Here is a 16,436-nt window from a genome sequence, read left to right as displayed (position 1 = left end):
CTTATATTGTTCAATAAAGGGTGGACTGGCCTTCCCAGGTGTCCGTCAGTGTGACAGCTAACAGTGACTTTTTCAGCATCAATACTGAGAAGTGTCTGTGATTGAGCAATTACAGGTTTCTCTTAAGATGCTTGGTGCTACCATTTGACAATAAAATCCTAGGAACATGAATGTTGATCTTAGCTAGGAAGCTGGCAAGCAGTAAAACATAAACATCCTTGAAATAACTTCCGTGTAAAACGTTCTTAAACTGCTTTCTAATAGATTGAACATTTTTAATCATGCCTTGGTTTCTGCTAGTTACTCTCCCAGTCACAATATTATTTGTAGACATTTTGCAGTCAGAGATCCTAATATAAAAATCAGTAGAATCTAATGGTGTGGTTTGAAAATTCTCTTGGTTTTAATTATTAGGCTAGATTTTAAAAAAAAAAAAACCAAACCTTTATTGAACATTCATCAGGTATAAGAAACTGTTGTGAACTGGCAAGGGATTTATTGTATAAGATGTTTATTTGGGTGAAATAAATAGTGGAATGTTTCTGGACAGTTAGGAAAAATGAATACTTGAAGTTAAGATTGACCGTGGGCCGTTAAAATTGAGGGCAATGAGAGATGAAGTTGGAGGACTATGGTTATGTCGGAGAGGAGTATGTTTTCTCTCAAGGAGGTTTAACCAAACTGTGCCCTGACAATTGACGAGATGAACATAACAATGCAGAGGATCCCACAGGGTTTGGTGGCATGTGTTCTTTCCTAACTTACTGTTAGGAGGTTGAACAACATAGGTATAAGACAGAACCTTGGGGATTGGAGCAGTAGGCTAGTTCCAGACTAATGATGCTTGGGTCTATGCATGTATTTATGTGGAAGAGCAAATTTCTGGCCCAACCATAGATTATTTTTCCTCCCTCAACTTTAACAACCCTATTTCCATTGAAAAACGTAGAGGTCATAGTACAATTTGTATACTCTGTTTCTCAGTTGGTTTTTGATACTTATTTATTGAAAACTCTTTTGTGTCTGACCCCCGGAAGGATCATGTGAGAAGCTGGGCTAGCACATATAAAGAAAATACAGCTTTCCTGGGTTATAAAGTATATTCTGGGTACCAAGGGGATCATCTCAATGTAAGGTGCTGGGCATTTAGGGAGAATTCTAACAGTGAAATCAAGTTTCCTTGGAACTGCTTGACCAAGTGTTCCTAATCTCAGGGGGAAAGAATTGAGTATTTCAGGATCACTATGGGATGGCTGGTGACCTGCATTCAGCAGTGCGTGGTTGCTCAGAGATAGGGTCACTGGAATTCAGTCGGTTTGTCAGTGTCGGGAAAATGCTAAATTCAAAGGAGAAACTCAAGAAGGTAGATGATAAAGGTAGGCAGTTGATGAGAGCTAAGGATGGAGTGAAGTATTATGAGGAAGACACAGGCGGTTGTCTTTATCCTGGGTTAACTCAGGAGAATGGCATGCCCTGTTCCTCCCCACCAGCCTGCAGAACCTTCCTCTACCTTTTCAGAACATTCCAAGGCTTTTGATCACCCCGCTTCCCAACCTTAAGTTAAACGTCTTACTGTTTCAAAATCAAAAAGATGTGAACTATTGTCTTCCTTATTTAGTAAGGAGAAATGGCTTGAGATGGAAATAATAGTGATTAATGGAGCTAAGTTTAATGACAGTCACCTCAGGTCATTTTAATAACAAACTACGTTTGTACATATAACTGATCCATGCTTTGTATATATGTGAGTATATCATATATGTGTGATACATATATATATATATATATATATATATATATGGATACATAGTGCTATGCTATTGTTCATTTCTGTTTTGTGATTTTCATTCACATCAGTTCCTTCTTACAGAGTGTTTTCCCACAGTTTACACAATCATCCTGCCACAGTGTGTCTAGGGCTGAGAATAAGTCTAAGTAAGACCCAGCCCCTATAGGCTTGGTGATAAAGGTAAACCTTTACTTTATTCACTATTTACTGACTATGCCTGTAGGAAATTGATGGAAATTTGGAAAATAATAAAATGAATGGGGACAAACCAAAGTCATGACTGAAGTCATGGAGAAATGATGACGTAAAGATAGCAGGACAGCCTGGCGGTAGGATGGGCCAGCTCAGTTGTTACTGGTCACAATGGCTTGCCCTTTGCATCTTACCCGTCACTCCTGCCAGGCGGCACTGGTTGTACCCGTGGTTTTATTAGCATATATTAATTGTATATCATAATGGGTTTCATTGTGACATTTGTGTACCTCTATACAAAATATTTTGGTCATATTTACCTATTTCCTTCCTGCCCCTTTCCCATTCCTGTTGATTCCCCCTCTTCTCAACCAGCCCTTTTTCTCTTCTTTTTTTTTCTATAGAAACTGACTTCTTTTTCTTTTTCTTTTTTTAAAATTTTTTTAAGAAAAATTTTTTTACTCATTTTACATACCAATCAAAGATCCCCCTCTTCCCTCCTCCTGCCCCTCCAGCCTCCCCCTCCCAACCCACCCTTCACTCTCTCTTTTTTTTTTAATGACCCAGTGATCTTAGGTTGCTTATATGAGCTTGGGTAAGGGGCTATGTAGGAGAGCTTTGGCATCTTATCAGTGGCTACATCACTGAAGAATGTCTCCTCACTTCCACAGCAACTGTGAACTGCCAGTAGCTCCTCAGGGAGGGCTAGGGCCTGTGAGCCACTCTCCATCCGGGAGGGCGTGTTGAGTGGATCAGTCCTGTGCAGGTAATCCCAGCTCCTGCTGTAAGTTCTTCATAAACGCAAGGACCATTCATGCCCAGGAGACAGTGTTCTACAACACACGGGCTCTTCAGTACGCGCCTTCATTTCACCTCCTCTTGCATGAGCCTTGGATGGCCTGGTAGAGATGTCTCCTTTATTGCCAAGTGTTCCATAGTCACCTGTTTAGAGCACCTTGACCAGTTATGAGTTTGCCGCCCAGTGCTCTGACCAAAGCTGACTGAAGCCAGCAACACTGATCTATGATCATAAGCATACAGGTTTGAAAGGCACAGCAGGTCCATTTAGCAGGACAACAGTAGGGTGGTGTAGCAGGAATCTTAGAGAGTCTTATTAATAAAATCAAACCCAGGGCCAGTTATTGGGGTGAAATGCTGGATGGTCAAAGAGACAGAACAAACCACAGCTAACCTCACCTGGCCAACTTCTCAGCTGGTCTTGTTTCCTCAGACTGGAAGCCTCTATGTTCTCATATCCCAATGGCTCTCAGCTGAACTATGCTGCTAGAAGCCTGAAAGCTTAACCAGCCAAATGCTTCTAGTTTCTGGTCCTCATGCCTTAGATACCTTTCTGCTTTCTACCACCACTCCCTGGGATTAAAGGCTCGCTTTCTGGGATTAAAGGCGTGAGTCACCATGCCTGGCTGTTTCCAATGTGGCCTTGAACTCACAGAGATTTCTACCTCTGGAGTGCTAGGATTAAAGGTGTGAGTGCCACCATTTTCTAGCCTTTGTATCTAGTGGTTATTCTGTCTCTGACCCCAGATAAGTTTATTAGGGTGCACAATATTTTGGGGAACACAATACCACTACAGGGTGGTTCTGCCTATCTTTATGTGGAGTCAGGACTCTAGACTTTCTACATCTGTTTCTCCCTCCCTGTTCTCTCTCTCAGTCATTCTCACTTATCATTGAGATTTCATGGAGAATAGATACTGTTGTCATCTCACAGGCAATAAGACACATGGGCTAGATTTGATGAAGGGCCCTGTGAGAAGGAGATGTGAGGTAATGGGCACATGTATGTTTATGCGTGTACAGGACATAGGAAGCAGTTTGCACAGTGCACACACAAGAGCAAGTGTTCCCACACATCATCTTCTGTCTTCATCATTATTATCTGTGCCACTGAAAGTCTACACGTGTTGATCTTTTTCCTTAGGGTTTCATTCATAGGATGAAATCTTGACAAAACGTGAATACCTTGACCTTACCCAACAACTTGAATGAGGTAGTGTCTTACTTATTATTGTGGCTGCTTTCACCATCCATTTTTCTTTTTTTCCAGTCAATCTCATGTTTATGCTGTTTTTCAGATCAAACCCTTGTTCGGACTCCTGATGCTATAAGCCCTGCTTCTTCCTTCTTTTAACTGCTTCAGTGCTGACTTCTGCATACCTCTTATGCCCAGCCCATCTAGAACCTTCCCACAATCCTAATTAGTCATTCAGCAAATATTTCCAGAGTACATATTCTCTAGGCTCCTTTCTAGGGAGCTATGGTGGCTGTACTTAGCAAGACAGCACTGTGTAGTTCAGATGAGAGACAGGAGGGCCCCTTGTGTCCTCCTTACCTCCTTAAAAGCAAGTATGATCCCTACAGGACTAGAGGGAATGGCTGGATCAATGCTCTTCTGATCCTGCCCAGCCAAAGCAAGTGTTGACTCCGACCCCATTATGGGTTTTCGTTATTCTCATGGAGTTGGTTTTACCAGTGTGGTCTTTCACTGATGAGGGTTTTCTCCGAAGTTAGTGTCAAACTCCTCTCTTTAGGTTTGACTTCATTAACCTGGTTATGTCTTGGAGATGCAGTCTCACTCAGAGCCCAGGCTGGCTTTGACTTTCCAATGCTCCTGTGTGCTGCGATTTGCAGGCCCGTGCTTCCTCTGGCTTTCCCTTTTCTGAATGTATCACCGGATACCTAGCAGGGATTCTGGATGGAAGGTGGATTATTCCTTCAGTGAGTTTTTCTTCTCCAGTGACTCGTGTCCACTCTCACTCCCTGTGTTTGATTCTGGGACCATCCACGTTCCTGAGTATTTTCTCGTCTGTGAAATGTAGTGGCAATAGTTTCTACATCAAGTCGTCTTGTGAGGGCTAAATTAGATGATGCTGGCCTTGTCTGCAGCTAATATTATGCAAGATTTGTGTTCATTAAAATTATATTCTCACTACTCCCCACTCCCACCCCTTCCCCCACCCCCAGGCCCACACACAAATTAAAACAAACAAAAATCCAACTTTCAATGAAACTTTTTTCTTCATTGTCTCTTAAATGAACAAATTTCATATTAACTTCTCTCTGCCTTTCTTATCCTGCCCCACCCCCTCCATCTTGCCCTCCCATCATCTTGCTCTTCTCTCTCTCTCTCTCTGAGAGACACACACACACACACACACACACACACACACACACACACACACACACTATACTTGCACAAACCAAAAGCCCACTAGGAAGGGAGTATGTTCTCTCCTTTTGTTCGGCCATTACCATAGACTGAGCACTCCACACGAGCTAACAGTCCATGTTTTTTCCTTTCCTCCTCACCACCTTTACTTCTGTTTTCAGGTTTCACCTGAAAACTCTCTTGTCTGTCTTTGCCTCCTAATTGTTCTCTGTTTGGCTCGTGTCATTCAGACACATCACCTGGGTAAGTAAGCAGCTGGTGCTTCTCCGAGCTGAAAGCATCGTCTGTATACGGCGGTGACATCACAGCTCTGATAGGTTTTCATCCCAGAAATTTGCAATTCCTAAATCTACAGAGTCTTATGCATTCGTGGATGATCTTTTCCCAATTGGGAAATTTCATATAGAAATTGATAGAACACAGAGGTGAAAATTTGGTTTCTTAGAAAGCTTGGGGTTTTTTTTATTAATAAAATTCCAGATATGATAATGTCCCCTAACTGAATTCTCTGACCATGTGATTTTGCCAAAAGCCTCCCCCCGCCCCTGCAATATTCTAATGAGTTATGTCTGAATTGTGTTTCCATCCTGCCCCGGCTGGCCACCATCCCCACCCAGTACCCTCTCTGGTAGTCTTGTCTTCACAGATGACATTCAGAAAGGCACAGGAAAGCTGACAAGCAGTTAGCTGTCTCTTACACTGCAGTATTCCTGGCTACTAGTTGTCAATCAAATGGGGGAAAAAAATCCGTGAAGTTTTGGGGTTTTTTTTTTGGTCCCCAACCTCATAAAGAAAAGCAGGCAGCCAAGAGTTATGGAAAGTGCAGGTTGTATGGAGTCACCCGCTTGCTTAGTCCGTGCAGTTGTGACTGAAGGATTTTTGAGGATTGTCAGCTCAGCCATTTTTTTAAGGCTGCATCTTTCAGCAGCCAGCTGTTATAGGAAACAGATGTTGACCGCGTCCTCTTCCTTGTTTGCTTGGAGGAACTGCCTCCTCACAGGGAAAGGTGCTGTAGGCTATCCTGCTAGCTAGCTCAGGGTGCTGTTTGTCTGTCCAGCTTATTTGCATTTGTTAATTTCTCCAGAAACTGTCCAGGGCAAACTTCTTGACAGGCAACCCAGGGGACACAGCTGCCTGTTTCTTTTTATTTCTGCCTTTGTATCCAGGCTGTTTGATATCCTTCACCCAAAATAAAACAAATAAACCAAAAGCTTTCCTATTTGTTTCCCTTCGCTGAAAGTTACTTCAGAGGGAAGTGTGGCTCTTACATTTTTACCTGCACCCTCTCTTCCCTGTGGTTATGATGCATTCCTTCTGTGGCCCTGCTGCACATCTTATGGAGGAAAAAGGCCTGGGCCATGCTTACAAATCCTGCAATTCCTGACTCTTAGGGCTACGATAGTCGGGGAGGAGTAAGACAGGGTAAGCCGAGGAGTTGCTTTGGCACTAGGGAAAAAAAAAAAAAAAAAAAAGAGTAGGGTCAGATAGATGTGTAGAGGGTGTCGTGGCCTGAGAGACCGGAGTAGGGGGGCGTGTTAGAATCTCTTGCTGGCGTCAGGGCAGCATGCCATTTGAAAAAGTTCTAGATATTTGCAGAGATGGGTGTGTGGGCAAGAGGAACACGGAACTGTGTCCCAAGGCAAAAGAAGACGATAGCAGAGCAGGAGACCCGGATAAGACCATGTCCACAGAATGCCGTGGAGCCATCCAAACGAGGAAACTCTAGGCGGCTGTACCCAAGAAAAATATGAATGTTCTGTATCTGTTCCAGCGTTGTAAGGAAGAAATGTCACTTAGCAAGGATTGTTCTCTCAAGATACCCGGTCACTTTATGTCTGAGCCTCTCGCTATGTTTTGATATCTGTAAAGTGCAAGCTTTAATAAATCACCCCAAGTTTATTTCCCAAGGGATTGGGCTGGAAGAGAAAAATTAAATTGCCTAAAGCTCTCGGGAAAGATGCTTTAAGAATGGACAGTGGTATTTTTACTAATTCTCTTTTTATGGTTGTGGATTTATTGTAATATATAGTATTGAATGATTGAAGCTTCTTGATAGAGCATTGTTTCTTTATCTAAGAAAATAACCAGGCCTTTCTTGACTAGGAATAACCTTGACTCTTGGCTCTCTGGGCCATGTACTCTATCACTTAAGCTTAGGCTATACTAGGGGAAATGATGTTGGTATAAAGCCAAGTCACTTGGACGCGAGTTAAAAGGCCACAGCTATCTGAATTGGTTGAACAGGATCCCAGGGTGGTGGTGTTCGAGCGTTTTTTACACTTGCTAAGGGAATGCTGAGCCAAACAGTCAGCAGAGCCAAATAAATGAATCTAGAGGCCCAGAAGTCGATTACTGGCTCATGTAGACCTGACCTTAATTTTTGTTTTCTCCTGGAGGAGTGCCCTAGGAAATTTTAAAAATCTATCTTTTTGGTCGGAGTCCAGTGTAGTACTGAACAGTCCACTTCTAAGTCTGTATACATAAAGATTATTCTAGAAACTCGTTTCCCGGCCTTTTGACCCCTGGCAGCAGAGTTCTCCTGTGCTTCTGAAGGTTGCACTGCTTCCTGCTTTGGGAGGAATGGGTCATTCCACACTTGCAGCCCTACCAACCATCCCCTTGGAACATTTGTCTTGTGTTCTCAGCTTAGTGTCTTGTCTCTCACAAGGGAGTAAGTGTTAGTGTTTCTCCGGGGGTTATCATAATAACAACCACCAGTTTTCCGTGTGTATTTGGTCTCAGTGTGGCGTTGCAGCAACAGCCCTGCAAGTCAGGTGACCAGTATTTCCCTCCAACGAAACAAGCCAGGGGACATTGGGCAAGGCCCTTAGCTTTTCCAAAGCAGTTTTCTTTTCCGTGCCGATAGCTGGTGATGCTGATGGCTGGCCTCCTGTTGGAGCATAACCTAACCCATGCATGACCTCAGAACTCACAGTGTCTGCCTTGCCCTGGCTGTTGTGAACCTCACAGGCCACCGTGAGCTACTGCAGAAGTTGTCCGGCACTGGGTGCTTGCTCTCCCTTTTATTATCTCAATCTGAAGTTACTTGTTTTGCATTAGTGGTGGTAGATATATAGGTAATTTTATAATTTTTTTGTGTTGTGTGAGCAGGAGATACACACATACATACACACATATGCACACTTTATATGTTGTATACTATGACTGGAATGGGTACAGGATGCAATCTAGGTTGAGATGGAGCAGAGGAGATTTCAGAAAGGAAAAGAATGCAGACAAGAACATATGGGAACAAAATCATGGCGGGAACAATGGGTTTGCTTTATGGATAGGATAAGATAGGAGACTTTTAAAGCATTGAAAAACACATCATGCAGACTGGAGAGATGGCTCAAGGGTTAAGAGCACTGGCTGCTCTTCCAGAGGACCCAGATTCAGTTCCCAGCACCCACATTGCAGCTCACAACTGTCCTTAACTACAGTCCAGGAGACCCAACATCCTTCCACAGGCAAAACAAACAAACAAAAAACACCAGTGCTCATTAAAAATAAATACACAATTTTTTTTTAAAAGAAAAACACATCATAACAATATCAGCAGTTTTGAGGCAGAGAGTACTTTGTTAAATTATTCATCAAAATACTGGAGTAATGATAGAACCTTTAGGAGGAAAAAGACTTGTTAGTATTTAATTCATGTTAGCTAATACCAACAGCATACCTGGCCTCAAGAATACAATTACTACTGCACAGATTCATGTTTGTACACGTGTACACATGCATACAATCATCCTTCAGCTTATTTCTCCATATGTTTTCATGGAAGAGAGGCATTGCCCGTAATGATTATGCAAGCACGCAGACTTCCATAGGTTCTTATAATTATATTGGCATCTTTGCAACTGGAGAAGTAGTAATATGCTTTTAATGATAAAGCACTTGCCAAACTAAATTGAGCCTCTGACATATCCAATGCTGAATAAAACAGATGGTTGATGCTGTTGGTGGCATCATACACTTACTGATTTTTAATTTCCTGAGGTCCAAAGTATTGTAAAAAGACTCTATATTGAAGATGCATGGTCATTTAAATCTTGAAGTTACCAATATTTTGGCTGTCCTTGTGAGAGTTAATAGTGTGAACAGCTTTGTTATGTAAGGTTAGCTATGAATTTTAATACATACATTTAAGTAACTTACATGACTGAAAATTGAAAGTCTGAGTTTTTTTTTTTTTTTAATTTCTATTTTCTTTCCCTTCCTGTCCCAAACCCATGGTATTGAACGTGTGTGTGTGTGTGTGTGTGTGTGTGTGTGTGTGTGTGTGTGTGTATACTACCAAACAATGGCAAATAAAATCTGTAACCAAGATTTAAATCTATAACAAAGAAAAGAACACAAGACAAAGCTTAAGATACAGACAATAGAAACATGAAATAGAAGTGGAATTCATCAGGATTATTAATCAAAGAGCTCATCGGAGTTATTAATTGGAACTCCACATTTGGAGCTGTGCCTTTATTTTTCTTTTCTCCTTGCACTAAGTGGTGGATAGCAGCTGTGTTTACCCACAAACGAAATCCTTGAATGTGGGTGCTAGACCCAGAAAGGTAGGGCAGTGTCTCAATATATACTGACTGCCAGGTGGGTTAGAAAGCCCACACACACAGGAGACAAGCCACTTGTCTGTCCCCATTAATCACTGAAAACAGACAGTGGTAAATGAAAAAGCTGGCAGACAGAGATTCTCAAACAAAGATGAGCATGTAATTATGACACGCCACAATGTGAACAAAGTCAACACCATAAGGAAAGATACCCAACCGAAAATGGGAAGAGAATGTATCAAAGACCTGGAGATAATAGAGTGATCAGAAAATATTCAGAGAGCTATGGAAAGGCTTTGCATTCACAAGAAATAATAAAACAGAGAACTTAGGAATTTAAATTTGACTTTAAATTTTTAAATGAAAATGTTGACACAACTTACATGTAAATTACTGAAACTAAAGATTGAGCTAGAGAATTTCCTCAGAATGCCACACAAAATGAGTACTTTGAAAGTATGAGAGAGGAAAAGAGCTATAAGGAATAGCAACAAAAGAGAGATATGTATGAATGAATATTCAGGTTTGTGTTCTTAGTACCAGGTAGGAATACAAAGAGATGGTTAATTATGACATCTTACACACACACACACACACACACACAAGTATTACTTTATATTTTTAAGTGAATGTATGTGGTGTGTGTCTATGTGTCATGTGTCAACATGGATGAAGTCGGGCAGATAAAATGAAAGAAGAATAGACCCTATTATATTCTTATATGGAATATACACTATAATTAACAAAAGAAAATTTGAAGTTTACCTGAGGATATATATGGCAATGTTAAAAATTAGGCGACATATTCGTAAATGGATTTTGAAAGCAGTTCAAAAGGCTGTATGTTCAACTCATGTAATAAACTTAGACAGTAGAAAGAATTCCCCCAGAATCAAGTATATTTTTTTTCTCATGAAAACTTCTTTTCAAAAGAATGGATTTTTTAAAAAGATTTTTATTTGGTTTATTTTATGTGTGTAAGTGTTTTTCCTACATGCATGCTTGTGCACCATGTATGTTCCTGTTGTCTGTGGAAGTCAGAAGAAGGCATCAGATCTCCTGGAACTGGGATTACTGATGCTTGTGACCCACTGTCTGGGTTCTAGGAACCAACCTTGAGTCCTCTGTAAGAGCAACCAAAGCTCCTTACCATTGAGCCTTCTCTTCAGCCCCTAACGAATGAAATGTTTAAGAAAGGAAATATAAAGAAAACACAATAAATTCAGGAAAAATTTCAAAGAAAGAAATAAAACCAGCTAAAATTATGATAAATAATAAGCATATATATCACAATAAATGTAAATAGCTTAAATTCATTTCAAAATACCATAAAAATAACATAACATCTTTTACAAGACAATTCAGCAAGATGTATGGTAAGATAAAAATAAAGGTGTTTAAATGTTATTGGAAAAATGCCATTGGAAAAAAATGTACTTAAACTAATGTTAATTCAGATGAACTAGAACAGAAATTATTGAGTAGACTAAAATTATTTCATGCCACGAAACTATGACAGCTAAATAATCATAAACTTTTAAAATACTCAACTACTTAATCCTGAAAGTCCAAAGCTAAGGAATGTAGAAAAAGAACTAATAGATTTCTAATCAGGAGAAGAACTTCTTCCAAAGACAACTGATCACAAATAAAAAACACTGAAGGAGCCGGGCGGTGGTGGCGCACGCCTTTAATCCCAGCACTCGGGAGGCAGAGCCAGGCGGATCTCTGTGAGTTCGAGGCCAGCCTGGGCTACCAAGTGAGTTCCAGGAAAGGCGCAAAGCTACACAGAGAAACCCTGTCTCGAAAAATCAAACAAAACAAAACAAAACAAAACAAAACAAAAACACTGAAGGACTTGAATAGCAAGTTAATAGACTTGGTCTAATTGATAATTATGTCTTTTTATTTTTACTTATTTCTTTAATTTAAGCAGTCTTTACTGAACATTCTATATGAGGCTCCTCTCCTCCTGCATCTTCTCAAATCATTTTTTCTTTGTATTTGCCCTTCTCCTTTCCGACTTGTGACAACGTGGTTTTCCTTTCCAGGATTCTGTTTCTTTCTTTGTTTGATTGGTTTGCGGTCTTTGTCCAGTCGCAGCCTGGTGACAGCCACTTTTCTGGGGTGGATGCCCATCAGGACCGGTATGCCATCAGCCTTTCCTTGCTGCACTCGTTCAGCAGAGATGACATATTTCTTCCTGTATGCCTGGACCGCTTTGCCCATCTGCTGGCCTTTCCATAGTTTACTCAGAAAACCTGAACTTCATCATCCTTTCGGATGGGCATAGTTTTGTGCAGAGAGGGGAAGACGTGTTCTTCCCTTGGAGGTGAGAAGGTGGTTTGGAACGCCGTGTGTGCTTCTTGCTTTAGTCAGAAGGCACAAAGAGACTACGCTTGACATTGGCGACTGCCAATCCCGTGGGAAGGGGAAGGATCTACATGTGGTTTCCGGTACAGATACTTATTATGTATTTTATACTCAAATGTTCTTCAGTAGAAGTGTAAAATAGTTTGACTTCTGTGGTTTCTAAAAAGGAAAAACATACCAATTCTATCATAATCACAGTGTTCTAAGAATGAAAACAAAAAAAAAAGGAGGTGTGGGAAAATAATAATAGGCTTAAGGTGAAAATAAAGCATAAAAATCATTTTTAAACGAAGTCTTGTATGTAAATGTTCATAGTAACTTCATTTGTTATACCATAAAACTGGAAACAACTCAAAAATGACACTCTTTAGTGGACAGAAAAATTATTACATCTATATGATAGGATACTATACAGTAATTAAAATAAATAAGCCATTGGTACCTGCATAATATAGATGGATTTCAAAATAGTTAAGTCTAGCGAAAGAAGGCAGACAAAATGAAATAGTATTAATATATAGGGTAAATTTGCTACTAAATTTATGTATATACACATATATATATATAATGGAAAGTGCAAACTAATATTTAGTACCCTGACAACTAGTGTTTGCCTGTGGATAGAGAGAAAGAAAACAAGAATAGACGTAGCAGAGGTCTGAAGAGGTCATCAGAGGTGACATCATTTTGAGGTGATGATATATTTATTGTCTCTGTGTAGGGAATGGTGTCACATGCATACACACGTGACACCAAACTGTGAAATTTGTACATTTTATTATTTGTCAGTCATATGGCATAAAACTCTGGAAAACATGCTGTGTCCCTTAAAATAAAAATAGTTTTAATCATCTCAGGTTAAAAATCACTGGACATACGTTTCTAGTGGGATCTTGGGTCCCTCCAACCCTCCCCCATTACTTTTCAATTAAAATAGCTATGTAAGGGAAAGACTGAGAAGGAATTATAACAATTGCTACATAATCATATACAACCGAATCATTAGTGCTGCATATTAAGAACTTAAAATGTACGATGAAGATGTTTTCAGGTCTGTTGATTTAATATGCAGTGTTTTAAAATTTCATTGCTAATAAAAGAAATGAGAATTAATCTGTCTGTGTGCAGCAGCATGCAATTAATGAAAAGAAATATGCATGGCAGATTCATTATATAAAGAGTGAGAAATTTCTCAGCGTAGCCCAGTTGTGGTTCATACTATAGCGGTACTCAAAACCATATTGATGCAGTGTTCTCTTGTCAGCCTTGATTTTAAGAAAGTGATTTTGATGACTCTGCCATTGGTAGAATGTAGGTTTCAGAGAAAGTAGTGAGATGGGGGAACAGAATAATAGCATTAAGATGAAAAAAAAAAAAGCACATTTGAGAGTTTCTGCTTCTAAAGCAATGAAAATAATTGTAGTTTTGAGAACCATTTTGTCTGCATGTGTGTTTCTGTGTGTGAAATACCACTTTTGGTTGTTTATAATCCCTTGCAACTTCAGTTCATCTCATTGGGTTGGTCTTAGTCAGTTGGTGGTGGCTGTTTGCCAGAGCAATGAGATGAATATATTATTAGTAAGTTCACAGTTTAGTGACTAAAGGCAGAGTGCTAACCTTATTTTGTTTCAGGTTACCAACCCCACCCCCCATTTTCTTCCTAAGCAGATTTAGATAATCATTCAGCTTCTCTCTTATTAATTAGGTTGACTCAGTCTGTTGAGATGAATAGAATCCAGAAAGGTAAATATGCAGAGGTATCTTTCTTAGGGACTTAGTTATAGAAAGATGGAGGTTAAGGCTGTCCAATATGGGTAGGTTAACGTTTTTCAAATGTTACCTTTGGTGCTGTTACTCTTGTCTATAGTAGTCTATGCAGACATTTGAGTTGTTGTCTGAGTAATCTCAATTTGAATAAATGAAAATTCAATGAAGTGGTAGTGGTGTTAAGAGCCAAGGTGATTGTGTCTTAAATGTAGAAACATACAAAACATCTAAATGATTTTGGCATACCTTTGAACAGACCTAAAATTTTCTAGTCATTTCTCATTCTGTGTGTGTCCAGTGATAAGAGCCTTGGACTATGAACACTGGAAAACATCCAACCCAACAAGAAGGGCTGCTGGCAGCTTGTGACAGTTCAGAGTTGAAATGTAGTCATTCTCCAGCCCCAAATTGATGTAAACACAGCTGTTTTCTTATAGTTCCATCAAAAGCTCACCCCCTTCCCACACACACAATGTGTTAGCATCATCAGGTGGGTTCAGCTTTCACTAGGGGAGCTTTGCCATAGTATAGCAGAAATAAAATGAATGAAAGACAAGACTGTACTGGAATCAAGAACTTTGTGCTGGTGGTGTTACCTGGAGTTTCTTCAAGTCCATGAAGGGATCCAGGAATATATGTAGGCATCCAAACTGGGAGGAAAGACACAAATCCAGTCATATTACTACCCAAGTAATGTGCATAGTAAATACCAGACTCCAGGTGGAAGGGCCTCCTTCTCTACATTTAGTAACTGTTACCAGCCTTTACCATGCTCAGGTTTGGAATCAAGCTTAACAGCACTCTCCCGCCCTGCTTAAAGTTCAAGGCCACCTTTTGTCCCATTTTAGGTAGTTGATAATTCTATGCTTTGAGCTTTGACATTCCTTCCTATGTCTCTGATGTTTTTGGTAATAAACTCTTGATCTTTTACTGGGGGTCAAAGGATGCTGCTTTGTCCCATTACTTATAGAACTAAACAGTATACAACTTCCCTCTCGGGCGAAGCCTCCCATTCTTTCTCTTTCTGGCTGCTAAATATGTTTTCCTCCTGATCACTGGAGGAAAGAAGGAAAACACCAAAGGACTATTGCCACCACTTCACCTGGATGCCCTCATTCTAATCTGAAAGACATATATATAGTATAATGACTTAGGGATTCTTTATTTCAGTTAATTTGTGCCTTTCTCTGAACTGGCCTGCTTATCAAGCCCTAAGGCAGTTAAGAAAATATTTATGGGAAGGAATAAATATGTGAATTTGGATTTTATCTGCCAAGGCATTTGTCAGAAATCAATGGCTATATCCCTCCTCTATTATATTATGCATGATTTAATAAAGAAACTACATTTTAAAACAAAGTTGTGCTATGATCTTTAACCCAGTAGATAAAAGGAAATCCTGTTCTGTATGGCCTTATGCAGGAAGCATTGAGTACTACCCAAATTTAAGGATTCTAATGGTTTTTCCGGTTGGATTGTTTTGCATACAATATAGTTAAAACGAATACCCTGCCGGTGTGATTAAAGGAATTTAGGTTAATAGATGTGGACGCCACTGGAGTCTCATGGCATTGTCACCTGTGGATTCTGTGGTTTTTGGAAACAATTGGTCCAATCTAGTCTCTCTACCTTCTGAAATATTACTGAAATCCTATTTTAAAATTTTTATCAGTTTATAGAAAATCTATAGAATACTACAGGTAAACTTTGTGGTAAGTTTTGTTAGATAATTTACAACATTACAAAATAATTGTTGATTTTATAAAACATTTCAAATTTTATTTTGATGTTCTAGTTTATTTTGTATTTGATTTATATGTATGTTTTCCATACACATGTTTCATTTTATTATTATCTAACTCACTATTTATTATTATCTGACACATAAATTGAGTTTAAGATTGTCTTGTTTAGCCTGGGTGTGGTGGCTCAAGCCGTTCGTCCCAGTATTCAGGAGGCAAAGGCACTTGGATCTCTGTGAGTTTGAGGCCAGCCTAGTCTACATAGCAAGTTCTAGGCCAGCTAGACTATGTTTAAAAAAAAAAAAAGAAGAAGAAGAAAAAGAAGAAGAAGAAGAAGGAGAAAAGAAAACAGAAATGGTCTTCTCTAAATAATAGTCACTGTAGTGTTCTGCTTCTATGATTTCCTTATACCACTTTCCCTTAAGAATGTTCTCACATGCTGGATTTAAAAAAAAAAAAAAATCCCCGAATCCCACCATTTACAGCTATCATAGAGACCTTGACTTCACACTGAAGTGCTTTGGAGAAAGTGTCTTCAGGCTGTTGTGAAAGTAAACTCTTACACACTCCTGCTCCTGTCGCAGACAGTGTGTCTCTGAAGGAGAAAAGGAGAGGCAAGAGTGTGTGAGTTCCCGACTCCGGGACGCTGATCCGAGTACGGACTTCCCTTCTCCTTCCCTTACGTCCTCTGCTATGACCAGTACTTCTGACTCACCCTGTTCTATTCATTAGAAAGGTGAAATGCTGAAGTGGCAGCCTTGAGTGACATCGCAGCCCTTAACACTTTTTGTGATTTTCAGTGGGGTTCTGTCTTC

At 39.8% G+C, this 16,436-nt stretch overlaps 1 protein-coding gene across 4 annotated transcripts in view; it reads left to right on the top strand.

The window, feature by feature from the left end:
- Arl15 (ADP ribosylation factor like GTPase 15) overlaps nt 1-16,436 on the top strand; it is a 385,180-nt gene that overhangs the window by 148,310 nt on the left and 220,434 nt on the right. The window lies entirely within an intron of this gene.

Source organism: Peromyscus eremicus, chromosome 11 (genome assembly GCF_949786415.1).
Source record: "Peromyscus eremicus chromosome 11, PerEre_H2_v1, whole genome shotgun sequence".
In the NCBI taxonomy this organism is placed as follows: domain Eukaryota; kingdom Metazoa; phylum Chordata; class Mammalia; order Rodentia; family Cricetidae; genus Peromyscus; species Peromyscus eremicus.
The sequence above is the reverse complement of the archived record's forward strand: the minus strand, read 5'-3'. Positions and strand labels throughout refer to the sequence as shown.